The 18,268-nt window shown below is 40.1% G+C and overlaps 1 protein-coding gene across 3 annotated transcripts in view; it reads right to left on the bottom strand.

Moving 5' to 3' along the window:
• wnt5b (wingless-type MMTV integration site family, member 5b) overlaps positions 1–18,268 on the bottom strand; it is a 107,297-nt gene that overhangs the window by 22,945 nt on the left and 66,084 nt on the right. The gene's annotated exons all lie outside the window — the stretch shown is intronic.

The following is an 18,268-nucleotide window of genomic DNA, read 5'->3' as shown; positions in this document are numbered from 1 at the left end:
AAAAAAAACACTCCTCTGTGAGTGTAATTCAAGGCAAATGTATCCCTTTTAAGCTACAGCCCTCAATTTATAGACAGAAATATCGCTTTGTCATGATTTAGTCTCCTTAAAACAGTGATGGAGTTCAGATCTTTTATTGCAGCAAAAGTAGCATTACTACAATATAAAAAAAACCCATTACAACACTACATTAGAAATAAAAAGTAAGAGTACACAATGTGCAAATTGTGCATACAGATCTAAAAGTAAAGGTACTTTTAATGAATAAAAATCTCCTGTAACGATGCTATAAAACATTATTTCACTGGGATATTTTGACTGAAAGGGATATTTTCTTGGTTAAGATGGGGCTAAAATGCACTATTTTATGTACTGCTGGGTAGTTTAATATATAACATCATAAGTTTTGTATTGAAAACCTGGAAAAGAAAGACAACCAGTAACTGTGGCCGTCAAACATATGTTGTCAAGTAAAATCTACTGTTTAAAATGTTCTGCAGTAGAATTATAAATCATCATGACATGGAAGAACTCGAGTTAAGTACAATTACCTCAAATGCACACTTAGTTAAAGGTATACGATGCAAGATCTTCCTTTAATAAACAATGTAGAGACTCCGATAAAAGTAATCTCACAAAAGTTTGTTTGTCCTTGCTAATGCTGCTCCCTCTCTTCATTTACTGTCTAGCTCACTCGACCACCGCTACTCTTAACTTACTTATTTACACCCCACCAGAGTTGCAAATATTTATTTATTTTACGTGTTCACTATATTATGAGCTGTGATGTCCCACAACAGCTGGAAAACTGAACACGCAAACATGTTTTATCTGCTGTGTCTACCAGGAGGTCAAAGGTCAGGCACGCTGACCCTGGAGCCTGCAGGAGCTCAGGGTTTGCCTCAAGGATTCTCTAGCAGAGCTTCAACTATCAGTCCACCAGCTGAGGGAGAGCAAAAATATTCTTTGGGTTTTTTTCTCACTCCGTCAAGCTCCTGCTTTTTTCTATGGTGAAAAAGAAAAAAAAAAAAACAGGGCAGCCAACTTTGTGCCGACACATGGACGCATTTGTAAGAACCAAAGAACTCAAAAAGTACAAATGCGGCCGCAGCGGACCCAGGGGATGATGCAACTACCTGCTCCACTTACTATATATGACATGCCTCTTTCTCAGTCAGTCTCTCATGTCTTTCCTCCTTTGTCTCTGTGTCTTCATGTCTGTTTCTCTTCCAAAAACACACATATGCAACCACACACACAACTGCCAAATGCAGCTGGCTACGGGGAAATTTACAGCTTACATCGTCCTCTCTCTCCCTCTCCCGCTCTCTCTCTCTCTCACACACACACACACACACACACACACACTCCTCTGGGGGAAATGCAGTGGGACTTGGAAGCAGCTGAGAGGGGCTTTGGAGAGGCCTTGGGCTTTCTATCTGTCTCTTTGTTTTTTTCAGTTTACATGTGCGGTCGCATGTACCATGTCCTCTCTTTATTTTTCACCCTTTCCTCCCTCCTACCCTCTTTCCTCCTGTCCCCCTTTCTCTACTCTCCTTTCCTCATCACGCTCGTTCTCCCCTCTCCTCTTTCACCCTCTCCATCCCTTTCCCCCCCCTCGACTCTGTCCATCTCCTCCCTTCTTCCCTCCATCCATCCTTCTGTCAGCTGGCAGAAGATGAGTCATGCCTCTAGCTGGGAGGCTAAAACTCTCTCTCCCTCTCCCTCTAAATATATCTTCTCTATACTTCTCCTCCCCAGTCTTTCTATGTCTCTTTCTCCCTCCTTCCCTCAGCCTCTCTCACACTTCTCTCACTCTGTATCACCATCTGTTTCTCTATGTCTCTATGCTTTGTTCCATCGCTCTACTACCAAGCTCTTTCCTCCTTCCTCTCTCCATTTCTCCCATGCTTTTCTGTCTGAAAGTCAGATTCATCAGCCATTTATGATTCTCTCCATCCCTCTCTTTCCCTCTCTCCAACAGTGCACCCAGGCGCCTGTAAAAAGCTGTTCTCACGCTTCCTTGTCTCGTAACTGTGATGATGTGAACACACATTTGTAATATGTCTCTATTTATCAGCTATATATTTATGGTTTCCTATTTTAGTCTGTGATATGTCCATATTTGTATTTTCTTGTAAACCTGATTTTGATAAAGGCATAAGATTTTTAATGTAAAAGCATGGTATATTGTTGTGTATTTCAGATGGCACGTCTTCAATTGAGGTTATTTCAGAATAGTGTTACAAACAAAGTTCTCCAGCCCATATAACCACATAGGTTGTTTGTCCTTTTCCACTAAGGGCTCAAATATACTTACTTTTTAGCCACGTGTACGCATAGACATCTGTCTGCATTGTGAACCTAAATGTTCACATACATGCTCATGTACAACTTGAGTTACTGCAGGATTCCTCTAGAGGGAGCACCACATAAATCAGACCCCGTAAAACACAGAAGAAGAGCATCGACTGCTAAAATTTTACTGATCTGTCACCATTGTTGTAGCAGTTCTCTGGTGTCTCCCATGTGGTCACATCCGGTCTCATCACCATACAACCCTACTCTGCTCATAGCGGTTATATACATATTGCATGTCACAGATGTGTAGTGTTAATTTCTGAGGACGTGCAAAGCCAGTGCTCCAAACCACGGCATGATATGCAAAGCTGATGTCTTGCGTTTGCGTATTTAAATGCAAGTATATTTGAGCCTTAATACAAACCACAGGAGTGTTTTTTAAAACAGCTGTTCTACTAGTGGCAGGATGTCACGTCCTCATAGCTAAATGTTGTGGTCACAGTCTTAAATATGTGGTTAACGTTGTGAAACGGTCGCAGTTTGTTCAGTTTAGGCACCAAAACTACTTAGTTAGGTGTGTGTCTGTACATTTGTTAGGCTACTGTGCTTTCGTAAGTAAGTATGTAATGTAATTACCCATGTGGGCACTACATTAAAGTGAGACCAGGTCAAGGTTGCCAAGTGTGAGGATTACAAGATAATACAGCACTGAACCCTTTCTGTCAGTTTCCTAGATTCTTTTGAGTCAGTTAAAAAACATGTAAGACACATGTAGACTTGTTTACATACTTGCAGATACACTACGTGTGGTACTTTAGGATTCCACTAGAGGGCACACCAGAGACCTCAGACCATAGAACTTCCAGATTTGCATGATGTAAACAATGACCCCGTTTACACTTGGTTTTGAAATCTTGGACTATTGGAAGTGGCCAGCGCTAAAAACAAATGTAAACAGGGTCCATGACGCATTGTCTCATTATGACTGGATCACTCAAACCACTTGTCGAGGTGGTCTAGGAGGCATCTGACCACATATAGTTTGTAGTGTAAATGACGGTGGTGTGTCTCATCTGTCCACTTGTGATCCGATCGCCCAAGACACATTTTAAAACCAAGTGTAAAAAGGATCATAAAATGTGGCAACACTTAAAGAAGTTACTATATTGCTCATTCTGAGATCAATAACCGAATCTTTTTGTTTCCGTATTCTTGACCTCATCCACTTGCTTAGCCAGCTCAAACACGCCAATGGCACCGTCCACACTTTGTTTATTGGTGGAGGATTTTAGATGGATTGCAGAGCCGTTTCTAAAAAAAAGTGCCTTATCTCCTGCTTCCTCCCGCCCCACTTTTGCTCCGCTACACCATGAGCTCAAAGCCTGCCGGAGCCCGGACCACAATGCATCTGTGTATTGCGCCCCCACACTTACATCCGTCAAAAAGCCGATGTTCAGTGCTTCCTGGATGCGAGGCTCCGGTTGAAGCTAAAATTAAAATACAGCACGGCTTTTTCTGAGTTAAGCATGGAGTGATATTGAGCGGAGCGGCCTGGAGCAGCTTTAAGCGAGGGAGTGGAAGGAACAAACAGCTCTGTGAACAAGGAGCACGGATCCTCACCACTCTGCTCCGTTATTTCAGCAGGTTTGTACATCGACTACTAAAAATTGTAATGGCATGTCACCAACTATATTGACAAGTATAGTTGTCACTGTGCACCTGAACCTTTCACATCGCTATACTGCCCCTACCATTCATGTATGCATTGTATCTTGCAGACTTGTAGTTCTGGGGATGTGCACAAGCAACACTCCCAACAGTCACAGAGGCTGTTATCATGTGCATGCTAACGTATAGTTTAAAGCCAGAATATGTCTGGCTTTAGGCCACTAGACCAGACCTGGGCATTGGGCGGCCTGCGGGCCACATCCAGCCTGTTGGCTGTCCTTGTCCGGCCCTGTGAGGTTACCCAGAAATTAGAAATCAATACAACCGCAGTGCTTTTATTTTGAAGGTGGTTTACATATATCTGCCTGCATGCATACCCACCTGCAAAGAAAGGAGTTCCACAAAATACACTGAGTTACCTAGGTACCTTGTCAAAAAAAGGCATTGCTTTTTGCATAAAGTTAATAAATGACTTGTTTACTGCATAACATGAATGACGGTCGACTCTTTAACTGATAGTTCACAAGATTTATTTAAAACCGTATCTCCATGAAAATAAAAATAAGACATTCTTTTGTCACCTTGTGAATCCACCGTAAGGGATACAAGGTGGGAAAACAACAAAACAAACATTAGCATTAGCACTTGAGCAAACTAGCACTTTTACTATAGTTAAGACGACACATATAGCCACTAATATGACAGAAGAAAATAAACTTTAACAAACCTTGTGCCCCTTGTCAGCTAGGCACTATAGAGGCCTTTTCATACTTTATATCAACTTTATATGAATTACTACGCACTGTTCGTAGATTGAGGAGTGAGCAGGACAACAACAAACTTCTGGTGAGATTCTGCATCTTTACTTTCTGTTTTTATTTTAATGGAAATTGAAAACAACAAAATGTTTATTTGTACCGGCCATGGTGTAACAGTGTGCTGACAGTTAACTGCAGTAGTTTCATTTTAAAAAGTTGCATATTTAGAGAATCTAGACGAATAAACCGGTGCCAAGCCATGTTTGGCACCCCAGTAGAAACTAAGCAAATGAGAAAGCTCTGGCTGCCCTCGTTTGGCACTGGACTGGAACCGTGGGAGAGGCCGAGTCCCTGATCAAGAAGCCCAGGGAGAAACCACTGAGGCTGGGCCAGGTCCCCTGATTTCCCCCTGGTGCCCCGGAGCTTCGGTGGTCAAACTACACTGGTCTCCTGATCCCTTCCCTGGAGAGATCAACACACACACAAACACACACACACACACACACACACACACACACACACACACACACACACCCTCAAACATGTATAAACACATTTGCAGGCACACTCACAATCGCTGTGAATGACGCAGAAACAGACAAACCAATACACACGCACACACCACACACATTTTTGCTTTCTGCCTCACTCACCATTACACACATGCTCTCGCACACACACATGCTTCCAGTAAGCAAATTAATGTCAAAATCAATTTCTCAGCCCTCTGGGTATATAAAACTTTTTTCTAATAGGGAGGTGCCTCTTACTGAACACACACACACACACAGGCACATTGTAAAACTGCACTCTTATTTAGCAAAGAGATATAAGTAAGGAATCTACGAATGCATACTTTTACTAAGAGATGGGTGGACACACACACACACACACACACACACACATACATAGAGTGTGAATCAGAGCAACTTTCATCAAGGGATGAAGCTGCGCTGGTCTGGCCTGATTTACTGCTCGTCTCTGAATTGATTCATGTGGTCTATAAATCCCCAGGAAGCCTTGTACTGTGTCAGGTCACACACACACACACACACACACACACACACACACACACTGGCGCACACTGGCACACACAATCGTGTAAAAGCATTGAGATCCATTCATCTGTCTTCCACTGCCCTCACTATTTCCAAACTTTTGTCGACTTTGCTAAATTTGGATTTTTTTATCGTTGCTTTTGTGTTAACTTTTCTTTTCTTTCTTTACCAGTCTTCCCATCTTCCAAAATCTCTTCCTTTTCTAAGCTGCTCTCCTTCCTTCTTTGTCCCTGTGTGTCATAAACCCAGTTCTGTCAGGTCTGGTGGTTCTGATTACAGAAAACAATGACAAGGCTCATCTGCAAGAAGTAGAGAACACGATGCGCTGGTGCCAGGAAAACAACTTACTCCTAAACGTCAGCAAGACTAAGGAGGTTATAGTGGGACGGAGAGGGTGGACAGCATTATGTATCTTTGTGTCCACATCACAGAGGGCTTGACCTGCATACTGGCCCGTTGGTGAGACTGTTTCACCTCAGGCACTTGAGCACATTCCAGATATTCCCTCAAATACTGAGGAATTTCTACTCATGCACCGTTAGTCGCGATTCTGTCAACAAATTTCTCTGTGTTTTTTCATGATTCGCATGAGAAAAGCTTGATGGGAAACACCAGAATTTGAGAAAACTTTTGAAAAAAGTTCTTTAAAGTTTTCGAAAAATAGTCAATTGGCTAAACGGGAGATGGAAACACATTTTTAAGAGTATGTTCTGACATAGCCAAAATTTAACTCACATGACTGATCATCTGTTTCTGCTCTACCGGAAGACCCAAAAAGAAGAAGAAGAAGAAGAAGAAGAAGAAGAAGAAGAAGAAGAAGAAGAAGAAGAAGTAGAAGAAGAAGAAGAAGAAGCTGTTTCCGTTGTGCTCACAACTTCTCTTGTTGATGGCCAAAGTTGTCTGATTAGCAGCCATCTTTTTTGTTGTTTTTTCTCTCTACTTCTTCTTCTGTTTACTGATGGATTGGTCCACAGCAATACATTACACTGCCATCTTCTGACCAAAGTATGTTTATGCAGCTTTGTTTATTTGCTCTAAACCAGTTGATGGAAACTTCCCTAATTCAGATTTTCTTTAATGCAACATTCCAAAAATTTTCTTCAACTTTAAAGAGAGCATCTTGCTTAGATTAAGGGATAACAAATACTTAAGTGTAAGTATAAGTTTATAAGTTCTTGGATAGGATCTATAATAACTACAGGAAGTTGTCTTGGGGGATTGTGTCATGCAGTAAATGGGAACAATCACCATCAGCTCCTCAAAGGACACTGATTGGTTTGAGTCAATGGTTGTTCAGACTCAAAGGCATTACATGAAGCTAGACAAGGTGGTTTTAAGAATTTGATTAAGACTGTGATCTTGACATTTTCGTGGGAAACCAGCTGCTGTGCAAAGTGAGAGAACTGACAAATATGACACCAATAAAATGTTAAGAACCTAAATTTGGACTTTAATGTCTTTGATAATTAACATTTGGTTGGATGTGAGACTTTAGCTTAAGAGTAATGTTTTTGACAGCACATTCAGCCATTCAAGAGTCATCTTCTCTGTCAATATTTCATTGGTTTTTCCGTGAATTGTCCGAAAAAGGTATTCTGGCTCAGACATGTCTTGGTCATGCACAATGTCATCTTAGGTTTTCACTCAAATATAGTTGGGTTTCTTTAGTTTAAAAATGTTTGTGTGATTTTAGCCTTGAATAAATATACAAAACAGGAGAAGATAAAGACGATGCCCAAGGGAAGAACTTTCCAATGAACCATTTCTGTTTGATATTAGCAAAAATAATTCTGGATTAGCTTTAACAGCCAACATGAGAGACATTGGAGACTTTGGTCTGATAGTTAAGATGGGGAAAGGTAGCTGGAAAATGCTAATATGTCTCCCAAGATAAATCGCAACTGCAATATAAGGAGAAGAAAGAGTTGAATCTTGTTCCAGCCTATCCTAGAGGGAAATTAACCCCTTAATATCCATTTGGAAGTTGACTGGTTAAAGTAATCTAGTGGAATTAAATTGACAGTATTTCCACCACATCGGAAGAGAATTTCAGTACCTGTAACTACTTAAATAATGACCTAAATTGAAATTGAATGCATTATCCTGGGTGAATCATGAAAAAAATATTGAATAGATGCTGGTTAAACCCTTAGATTATGCTGCGTCTTGGCAGAGGATCAAACTATCGTCTCCTCTAAACTTGACTCTGCTTGCTCTCACACTCGCCTTGAACTCGATTTAATGAATCTTGCCTATAAACCTGGTAATAGCACATGTATGTCCACATCAGAAACCTGCCTGGTGCCATTTCTAAGATGGAAAATGAGCTGTTTTCCACCTTCATGGTTCCCCGCACAAACACCGACAAACAGTAAAACCCAGCCAGATAGACACACACACACACACACACACACACACACACACACAAACAATATGCAGCCTATTCATGCCAACAGATGACAGAGCGCATTGAGAAAATGCCAAAATGCTGACTACTGAGGGAGAGAGAGCACAAGGCTGAAAAATCTCCTATGTCAGACTGCAGAGCTGGCAGAAAAGAAAAGCATTGTTGAGGACACACACGCATACACCTAGGCAGCCTGTGTGGCAGGGCGGCGGTGCATAACACACACACACACACACATATATACACACACACACTCACACATACAGCCTGTGAGGCGCTGTGGCGAGACAACAGCACCGACGAGCTGTCACAGAGAGGAAAGACAAAGTGAATGAAAAAGAAAGAAGGAATAGGAACAGAGGTAGAGATAGATGGAAAGGGATAAAAGAGAGAGAGAGAGAGAGAGTGGGGAGGCTTGCATCTCCTGGCAGTGACCTCCTGTTGTCTCCCTCTGTGCACATCTGAGGGGACCAAGTTCGACAGAGCCAGAGTTTCTTTATGTTAGCTGGCTCGACAGAGCTTAAATCCCCAATCAGAGATAACGGGTACCACAACAGTGGTTATCAACTGTCTTTGTGAACCCAGGCTTTCTTCCTCAGGCTCTGTGTGCAGTACCATAAACAGGAGTGTTTGAAACATCTTTTGACTTCACTACCACACAAAATTGATCTTGTGCTACGTCCACCTTTGAAGAATATGAAAAATGTTTTGCAAATGAGGAAAATTCTGGCAGAAAACAGCTAATTTTGTAAATTCACAAGTTGATATATTGATTTTACTACTCAATGCCAACCCTTTATTTCTAACATAACAACTGCACATTGAACAGGTCTTAAGCTGCTTTCAGATGATAAGAAATCTGCTCTTCACTCCCCACAAGATAGGCGAAGAGCAGTGCAAGCAAAGCTCAAGTCAAGCCAAACTGTATTATCTCCCATAGGAGGTATTAAGATGCAGCCAGGTGAAAAGGAACAACAATAAACCAGAAAAAAAACAATAAAAACAATTACACAAACAAACAGTACAAATGGTACAAATGTCACTTCGCACAGAGACAAAAACTGTTGAGTGCAAAATACATAAACTGCCTAAAGTACATGCGTAGTCATTGTAGGAATAAAGAGCATAGATCATATAGATCTTGCGGTACAGACAAAGGAGATTAAAGCTCAAAAGATTTGAACTGTCCCTTAATGCAGGATACGTGGAATACGTGGACAAGACAGAAAATATGTGACGTACGTTATTTGTGCAATCAACACAATTATGTTCAGCAAAAAGCAGAACAACTTTGCTTGAGTCTCTAGAATCTCTACAGTGAGAAACAGCATGGCGTGCAGTTCTTCTACCATCATTTTTTTGTTTTATTATTTTTTTTTTTTAATTTCTTCTACCATCATTGTATTGAATCCACTCGTTGCTGCCTGTCACTTATTGTACACATACTGCCACTGCTCTGTTACACAGCACTACCTTCTCATCCCACTTTGTTCTGCATTGCCGGGTTGCAATGTGAATGAATACCAATATTGCAATGTTGCGGAATCAGTATCAATGTCCTACAGCGAAATGCCAGCAGAGCTTCTTACAGCACTTAATCGTGTAAGAAAAAAAACACAGTATGAAAAGAGCTAAAGCACAATGAATTTCATTGATGAATTTATGTGTAATAAGTATCAATAGACTGATACATTTCCTAATTAGTATTCTATCACCTGTAATATCCCAGCAGAATAAAACATATTTCAGCAAATCAGGACAAAAAATAAAATAATCTTAAGGGTTAACATTGTGGTTTGAATTTTTTTTTTTTTTTTAATGCATGTAAACTTCGTTTAATGAATTGTGCCTGTGATGTTAAAGAAGGCTTCTTTTACAGCAAGCGTGGGTTTCAGTTCAGTGAGAGCAAGAACAGCCTTGTGAATAAAATAAAACAATGTTCTCGCTTAGACTTCCTGCATTACTGTACAGTTTGTGCTGCTGTAACTGTGCAGCTTCATTCAGTGGCATTTCTACTGTAACATTATGACTCAACAGGTTTTCATTTATAACATATTCCCTCAGCTGAGAATCTGTATCACTAATAGACTGATTATTGACCAAAGGAATAATCACAGTAGTGAAAGTCCCTTTGTTAGCTGATTTCCAGCTGGAACTCAGAACAAAATCTGCTTAATCGTCCAGCACAAGTCACAATGACTCATACGTTACCATTCACTATGTCATCCTGTCTCTTGTCATGCTGACCGACTTCTAGTAAAGTAAATTTCAGCACTCAAACAATCTGTGCTCTCGTCTCTCTTGTGTCTGCAAAGGCGTGCGTCTCTTGTGGAGCAGATTATACTTCAGCAGAGCAGAGTTGTATAAAATATGATGGTGTGATACAGGTAATATGATAGCTTTTTTTTTTATAGTTTGTACCCTCCAGCTTTCTGTTCTCTGCAAAGGTCAGCACTGTCAAAACGGTTTACAATTTGTCAGCGGCATGAATTCACATGTCATATTTTGCCAAAGCTGAACTGAAGGCAAAAGCTCAGCAGGGATTTCTATATCCTCAGCTAGTGAATCCACTAATTGTGATTCCATTGAAGAAAATTGATTGAAGTCTGAAAAATTGCTGTTTAGATTCTGGGGCATCAGTTTATACTGTCAGGACTGAATGTGACATTTTTAAATGTGAAATTAAAACCCACTAATTCAGTCAGGCACTAGATTAAGAAGGGTTTATATATACATTATTTATAGTATTTTATTCACTTACTTTTCTTACTGATTTTATTGTTTGTATGTTGTAAGATTTTACTTTTATATTATTGTTACCATATATATATTTATATTTTTTTAATCTATTTTTGCAGTCCATTTATTGTCACATTTTCTTTTAATTATTATTATTTTTTAATCGAATTCTTTAATCTAGGTTTTATTTCTCTCAGTTTGACTACCATTACTCTTATTATACTTTCTTAATCTATTTTATTGCATTTTCATAATTTTCTTTCATGCGATTATATAATAATATAATAAATAATATAATTGTTCAGTTGTTTTGGTCTTTTTCTATGTTTTTTTTTTTTACAGTCTACACTTTTTCTGTTTTATTATCGTCTTGTCAATTATCTGTTAAGCACTTTGAAATACACTAACCTGCATCAAAGTTGTGAATAAAGTTTGATTGACTCATTGATCGATTCATGCTGTGATTAACTAGTTCTGGACGAGACTGAGACAGACGATGGGAGGCACAGGAGGGTTGAAAAAACAGTAAGAAAGAGAGAGGAGACAGCAGAGGAGCTTTGAAGGCAGCAACACACACACACACACACACACACACACACACACAGGCCATGTTTCAGTGCTGTACAGGTGAAGCCCCGGTGAAGCAAGGAAACACCTGAAGGAACATAAAAGATTCATTACCTACAGTGTACAGTGAGCGAGCACGCACACACACACACACACACACACACACACACACACACACACACACAAACAAAGCCTTAGTGTACCTCAGGGCATTGTTACTGTCTGCTTTCTCCTCCATATGTTGGTGTGTAACTGTGTGTGTGTGTGTGTGTGTTTGTGCATATCAGAAAGAGAGAGAGAGAGAGAGGGAGAGAGAGAGAGAGAGAGAGAGAGAGAGAATCTACAGAGTCATGGTAATATCCATTCAGGAAGGTGTCGGCTTTCAGGGGGGACGTGTTGACACACGCCCACGTAACCTTGGCAACCAGCAACCGCTGCGGGTGCAGATGAAGCACGTTGTCGAAGGCGAGCAATTATGCAGTTAGAGCCCTCCCCTGAATCATCAAATACGGACACATTAAGTCACACATACACAATAAGAGACACACACATGATGGGGGTCACTTTTGGGAGATGACACACACACACACACACACACACACACACACACACACACACACACACACACACACACAAACACGCAACCCCTTCCTTTTCACTTTTTCTAACCTCCAATTTTATATTATTAAAGAAACAGCATGTGTCAGCCCCCTTCTCTCTCTCCTTCTCTCTAAAAATACATTTCCTCCCTTTTCTCTGACCCATTCCTTATTTTACCCCTCTTGCTTTTTTCCTCTCCCATCCCTCCATCTCTCTCTCTCTCTCCTCTCTTGCTCAGTGTGAGTGCTAGCTAAGGCCCAGCGGGTTTTCTAGGAGAGGTATGACACACCACAGAAGCACACACACACACACACACACACACACACACACACACACACACACACACATAGGTAGAAACACACATACACAGCTGTGATATGAGGCAGACAGAGGGAGACAGAAAAACAGAAAAAATGCATGCTGAGCAAGTACACACACACACACACACACATAGTCAGGTCATGCAGAGAGAGACTCAGCTACTGCTGCTGAAGAGAAAGCCCGGGCATATAGACCCGCCTCTCTCTGTTTCTGCATCCTCTATCTCTTCTCTAGTTCTTCCCTTTACTTTTCCTCGTTTTGCTGTACAGATAGAAAATAACAGTCAGCTGGCATTAAAAAGTTTGCTAATAGCCTCCTACACAACACAGTCTGGCTGGCAGTTTTAAAGCCACATTGGCTGCGTTTTATTTTCCGTTTTGAACCCACCAAACATAAATCCGTGAAGGCAACTGCTGACAGGGCCAAGAATCCACGTTCAGTTTGGTTTAGCAGAACATTTGGGTGAGACAAATCACATTAAGGTTTATGACTGAGCTAGTTTTTGTCCGCGCCCCTGTTTAATCCCAGGGGCCACAGTCATAATTTAGCCATGTTTAGCTGGGAGCTGGTGTTAATCTCCCACTCTGTTTATAACTCAAGGTGTTTGCACGATCATTAGAAAGCTTGGTATTCATGTCAGGATCTCTATTTTGAAAATGCATGACACAGTGTGCGCCCCAGTACCAAGGACGTAGGTGTTGCCAGCCACAGGGGACAGTGCCGTTAACTGCTTTGTTTTTGCCCTTGATGAAGTTACAGCGTATAAGTTAAAAAGAGAGGGACATCAAATACAGACACCAGACGATTTGGGGCAATTTTGTATGCTTTCCATTTCTGAAGGCAGTTTAAGGCTATTTTGGTATGTTGTAAAATATTCAAATCAATGTTTACACCAAAGACTTGTGTGCTGTTACAACTAAAGCTTTCCTCAACTGACCCATGTTGGAATTTGCTATAGCAAATGCCCTGAAATAAAAATGATGCCATATCAAAAGTCAATAAATAGGCCTTAATGTGTACTGATTAAATTAAAATTAGCCTAAATTGATTAAAAGCTTTCTCAGAGCTTGTGAGACCACCAAGAAACTACTTAAATTTAATGTCCTGTCAAAGTACATGATTGTTCCATTTGTTTTTTGTTTTTTTAAAGCAAAAACACATGTACATTACACATGTGGCATGGCTGACAGAAAAACCCGGGGGAGCATTTCTGATTACATAAGTGTACCGTTTTGTGTTCTGCAAGCATAAATACAATATTATATAAATATGTATATATATACAATATTTATTTTCTTCTGCATGTTAATAGTAAAGGAATTTTTACCCTTTAAACGACCAATTACACTTTAAGCGATCAATTACTCACCTTTTGTTGCCTTGAATTCTTGAAGAAAACGTAAAGTTTTTCTCACATGCCTCCATGATGAGTGGAGAATCAAAAATGGAGTAAATCTGTAATGAATTGAAGTAAATGGGGGACACTTGTGCAGGCGAGGTACCCTGACTTGCAAAGACTTGCAGTATGCTTGCGCAAGTGTAAGACGATGGTGGAACTGTGTGAAATATACGATTTTAGCAGGAATGCACATGTTTGGGAAATACTGTACATACAGTATGACAGAATGGATGAGACTTTGATTCTACTGCATGCATTGTGTAGGAGTTTATAAATGGATGTTTTGACCACCATTTACTTCAGTGCATCACATGTTTACTTTGGATTCTCCGCGGAGGCATGCAAGAAAAACTATATTTCTTACAAAAAGTTTTCCTATGAAAATGCACAAGCTCATTGTATTTGACTTTGGCAACATTTTGACCTCATTATTCATGTCGGTAATGTATATTTGAGAGGGAGGGAGAAGCTAATGTGACCCATCCGTCAGTTTGAGTTCAGACAAGCAGAGAGAAGGAAGCAAAAGCAGGAAAATATAGAGAGGCGAGTCAAAACATCAGACCGTCCGTCATAGAGGTTGTCTGTGCAAATAACTTATAGTGAACCAAATTTACATTTGCTGTTAGCTGGCGTCCCCCAGTGGTCGCAGTAATTATGACGGGAGAGAAGAAGAAAAGTGAGCTGATGTAGTATGAAGAGCGTCTGCGTAGGTCAATCAACAGAAGACCTTCACCCAGAAGGCCGCTGTATGTGTAACATGTGAGACCAAAAGTCAACGATATTATTTTACTTTCTGTATGTAACCACGTAGCATCACTATCTCATGTACTAAAATGGTGTTGTTTCCTAAACCTAACCAAGTAATTCCATTTCACAACATGTTTAAAACTGCAACTCTTTCACAGTCACATGACCATAAATAGTGCAGCTGTTTTAAAATGTTCAAAAGAACGTTCATATCCATCGTTTTTGGCAAACCACCTATTCAGTTATTTAAGTATGAGGAAGTGCTGCGCTAGACAGAAAATGAAGTTGGATGAGGTGTGGTGGTTTGGAAGCAGTTTAAACTGTTTTTAAGGGGTTTGGTCACAAAAAAAGGATTTGTCTAGACGGCTGATGCCTCATAATGCCTTAAGATGTACTTTGAGCTATATTTTTCATACAAAATGAGTATATTTCCATTGGACTTCAATTGGAAAAGTGTAAGGAAAGTATCTTTTTACAGTTCAGGGCAAAAATCTTCCTGGAAAGACGTTATAAAAGACAGTTTAAGCAGCAAATAAATGTACATAAATGTTAGAGGTGAAGTAGTTATGAGGACGTGACTACTGAAAGTCACATAGGCTGTGGCTCAGTTGGTAGAGTGGTCGTCCACTGTTCGGAGGACCAGTGGTTCGATCCTTGACCATGGCCTACAGCCTACATGTCGAAGTATCTTTGAGCAAGATACTGAACCCCAAATGGCCCACCGATGCTGCGTTCATTGGTGTGTGGATGAATTCCCAAATGTGGCAGGTGGCACCGTTTAGGATAGCCTCGGCCACCAGTACGAATGTGTGTGTCAACGGGTGAATGAGCGCTATATAAGTACAGGTCCATTTACCATTACTATTTACCATTACATAGTTACGTAAAAACGTGATGAACAAAACATAAGCCACAGAAGTTCAGTAAAGCTTTAAATGTTGTTGATGTCAAACTTTTGTTTTTACATGGGACATGAACACATTACATTACATTACATTACATTACATGTCATTTAGCAGACGCTTTTGTCCAAAGCGACTTACAATAAGTGCATTCAACCTGAAGGTACTAGACATAGACCACAGGAATCGAGTAAGTACATTGCTTTAAGAGCTAACTGTCATTGCTAAAGGAGTGCTATATGTTAAAGAAGAAAAGAAGAGAAAAGAATAAGAGTTTTTTTTAGTTTTTTTATATATATCTGTTAGGTGACCATGACTTAACCGAGGTATTGTTGGAAGAGATAGGTCTTCAGCCTGCGGCGGAAGATGTACAGGCTGTCTGAGGTCCTGATGTCGGTAGGGAGCTCGTTCCACCATTTGGGAGCCAAGACAGAGAAAAGTCTGGAAGTGGTTTTGAGGCGAGTTGACCCACGCAGGGTGGGAGTCGCCAGCTGTTTGGCTGATGCAGAGCGTAGAGGACGGGCAGGGGTGTAGGGTTTGACCTGAAGGTCCTGGATGTAAGTAGGACCTGAACCGTTAGCAGCAGAGTACGCCAGAGCTAGAGTCTTGAAGCGTATCCGCGCAGCCACCGGTAGCCAGTGGAGGGAGCGGAGGAGGGGTGTTGTGTGTGAAAATTTGGGAAGATTGAAGGTCGGATGGCTTTGAAACCACTGGGAGACGAACCCAAAGTCCAACATCTTTTTCACCCATCCACCACCAATCCCGCCCAGAGTGTGACTTCCGTGATTTATACTCCACATCGCCGTGATTCATAATTAGTATGGCCACCAGAGGGTGAGAGAGGACAGTCTTAAGCGTATACGGGTCGTATTTTGCTGCCTGTAAATGACCTATGGGGTCGTTTTTGAGGGGAGACCTGACTAAACAGAAGGTAAATTACAACAAGCAAAAAGATATTTGAATGTACATATGGGCATCTGACTATTGCTTCAAGGAAGCAAAAACAACTATTCTTTTCTTAAGGAGGAGAACAGAGAGGATGGGAGAAGAGTTGCTGTCAGTTGTGCTCGGCTGCTTCTTTCCATGTAAAAAGGCCTGTTTCTGCAGCTCCTCTCCCTCTCTGTTATCCTCACCTGATCACTGTTGCCTCTCTCCTCGTATCGCTCGTTCTCTCTCTCTGCCTCTATGTTTCTCATCAGCTCTTCCTATCTCTCTCTCTTTCTCCTTTACTATTTCTCAACCACTCTGCCACACTCCACTGGCTTCAGCAAACGGCTCCCCTGTCATATTATCTCACTCACACACACACACACACACACAGTGGAGAAGCTGACAAACAGTGAGCGAGAGAGTGTTGCAAGCATATAAAGAATATACTGTTTATACATACATGCAAAAACCAAAATATGTACACATATGTTCACACACACACACACACACACACACACACACAGAGAGAGAGAGATAAACATTACTCACTAAGGCTACTCTGGGGGTAAAAGAGGCCCACTGCAGGGGATGAAAGTTAAAACTTGGTTGGTCAAGAGTAAAAAAAACAGATACCCTGTTCTCTACCTTTTCTGCTGTTTGTGATCATATTTATACCGTGCTACATTAAAACTAAATAAAATCTATGCCATAAATAAAAAGCTGTAATTGATATACTCAGCACATACAGCTACAATCTCAGTTCCATCAGCTGCGGCTAAAATGAGTTTTCAAGTATCAAAACATAAGCAAAGCCAGATGTGAGACAACAGCTTCAAAGTGATTATTTTGGTGCTTTATGAGAGACACATGCGAGAGGAGAGTGTTTTACAGACTTTATGGATTATTTTACCACCAGAGTCATTTGAGGACACCCACATACATACATATATACATACATATACATATATATATATATATATATATATACACACACACATATATATATATATATACACACACACACAATCATTCAAAGGTCTATAAGTCAGCATATGTATGACATATGCTGGCAGATGAAGTGTGTATAACAACACAGATGTAACACAGGGACAAGGTTTTGTGTGTGTCACACATATTGCACACACATTGACACAAAGTCAGTGCCAAGCCAATAAAGTGTGTTGAAATCATAGACTGTATAAATAAATATGAAATGAATTAAAATAGATCTGTACTTATTTCTTGTACACTGTTTCCAACATTATCAATAATATTATATGAGCTGTAATAATTTTATGCCATTTTTGTCCCATTATTTTTCAGCCAGACAGCTAATCCTCTCAATATCTGACGAGGTTATGTAAATAATTTTTTTAAGTGTGTGAAAGATGAGAGTAAAAAGAAGGAACAGTGGTGGGACAAGTATTCAGATCCCTTATTTAAGAAATACCACACTGTGAAAGTAAAGGTCCTGCATTTAAAACTTACTTAAGTAAAAGTACAAAAGTATCAGCAACAAAATCTAGTATCTAGTAAGTATCAAAATAAAAGCACTTGTTATGCAGAATGAACCCACTTAGATTGATTTATATTTACAAATATATTATTGTATTATTATTATTATTATTATTATTGATGTATTTATGTAAGCAGCATGTTACTATTGGCAGCGTATGAGTAATGTTATGCTTTCATTTATAATAAAAAAAAAACAATCTTAAAATGATCATGTTTTTCATGTAAAATATTGACCTGGCAGCTAAATGAAGTGGAGTAAAAGTACAATATTTGCCTCTAAAATGTAGTTGAGTAGAAGTATATAGTTACATACGCACCTCAAAATTGTACTTTAGTACAGTACTGGAGTTAAT

This window comes from Centropristis striata, chromosome 22 (assembly GCF_030273125.1).
Source record: "Centropristis striata isolate RG_2023a ecotype Rhode Island chromosome 22, C.striata_1.0, whole genome shotgun sequence".
NCBI classification, from domain to species: domain Eukaryota; kingdom Metazoa; phylum Chordata; class Actinopteri; order Perciformes; family Serranidae; genus Centropristis; species Centropristis striata.
This window is presented reverse-complemented; position numbering and strand designations above follow the sequence as displayed.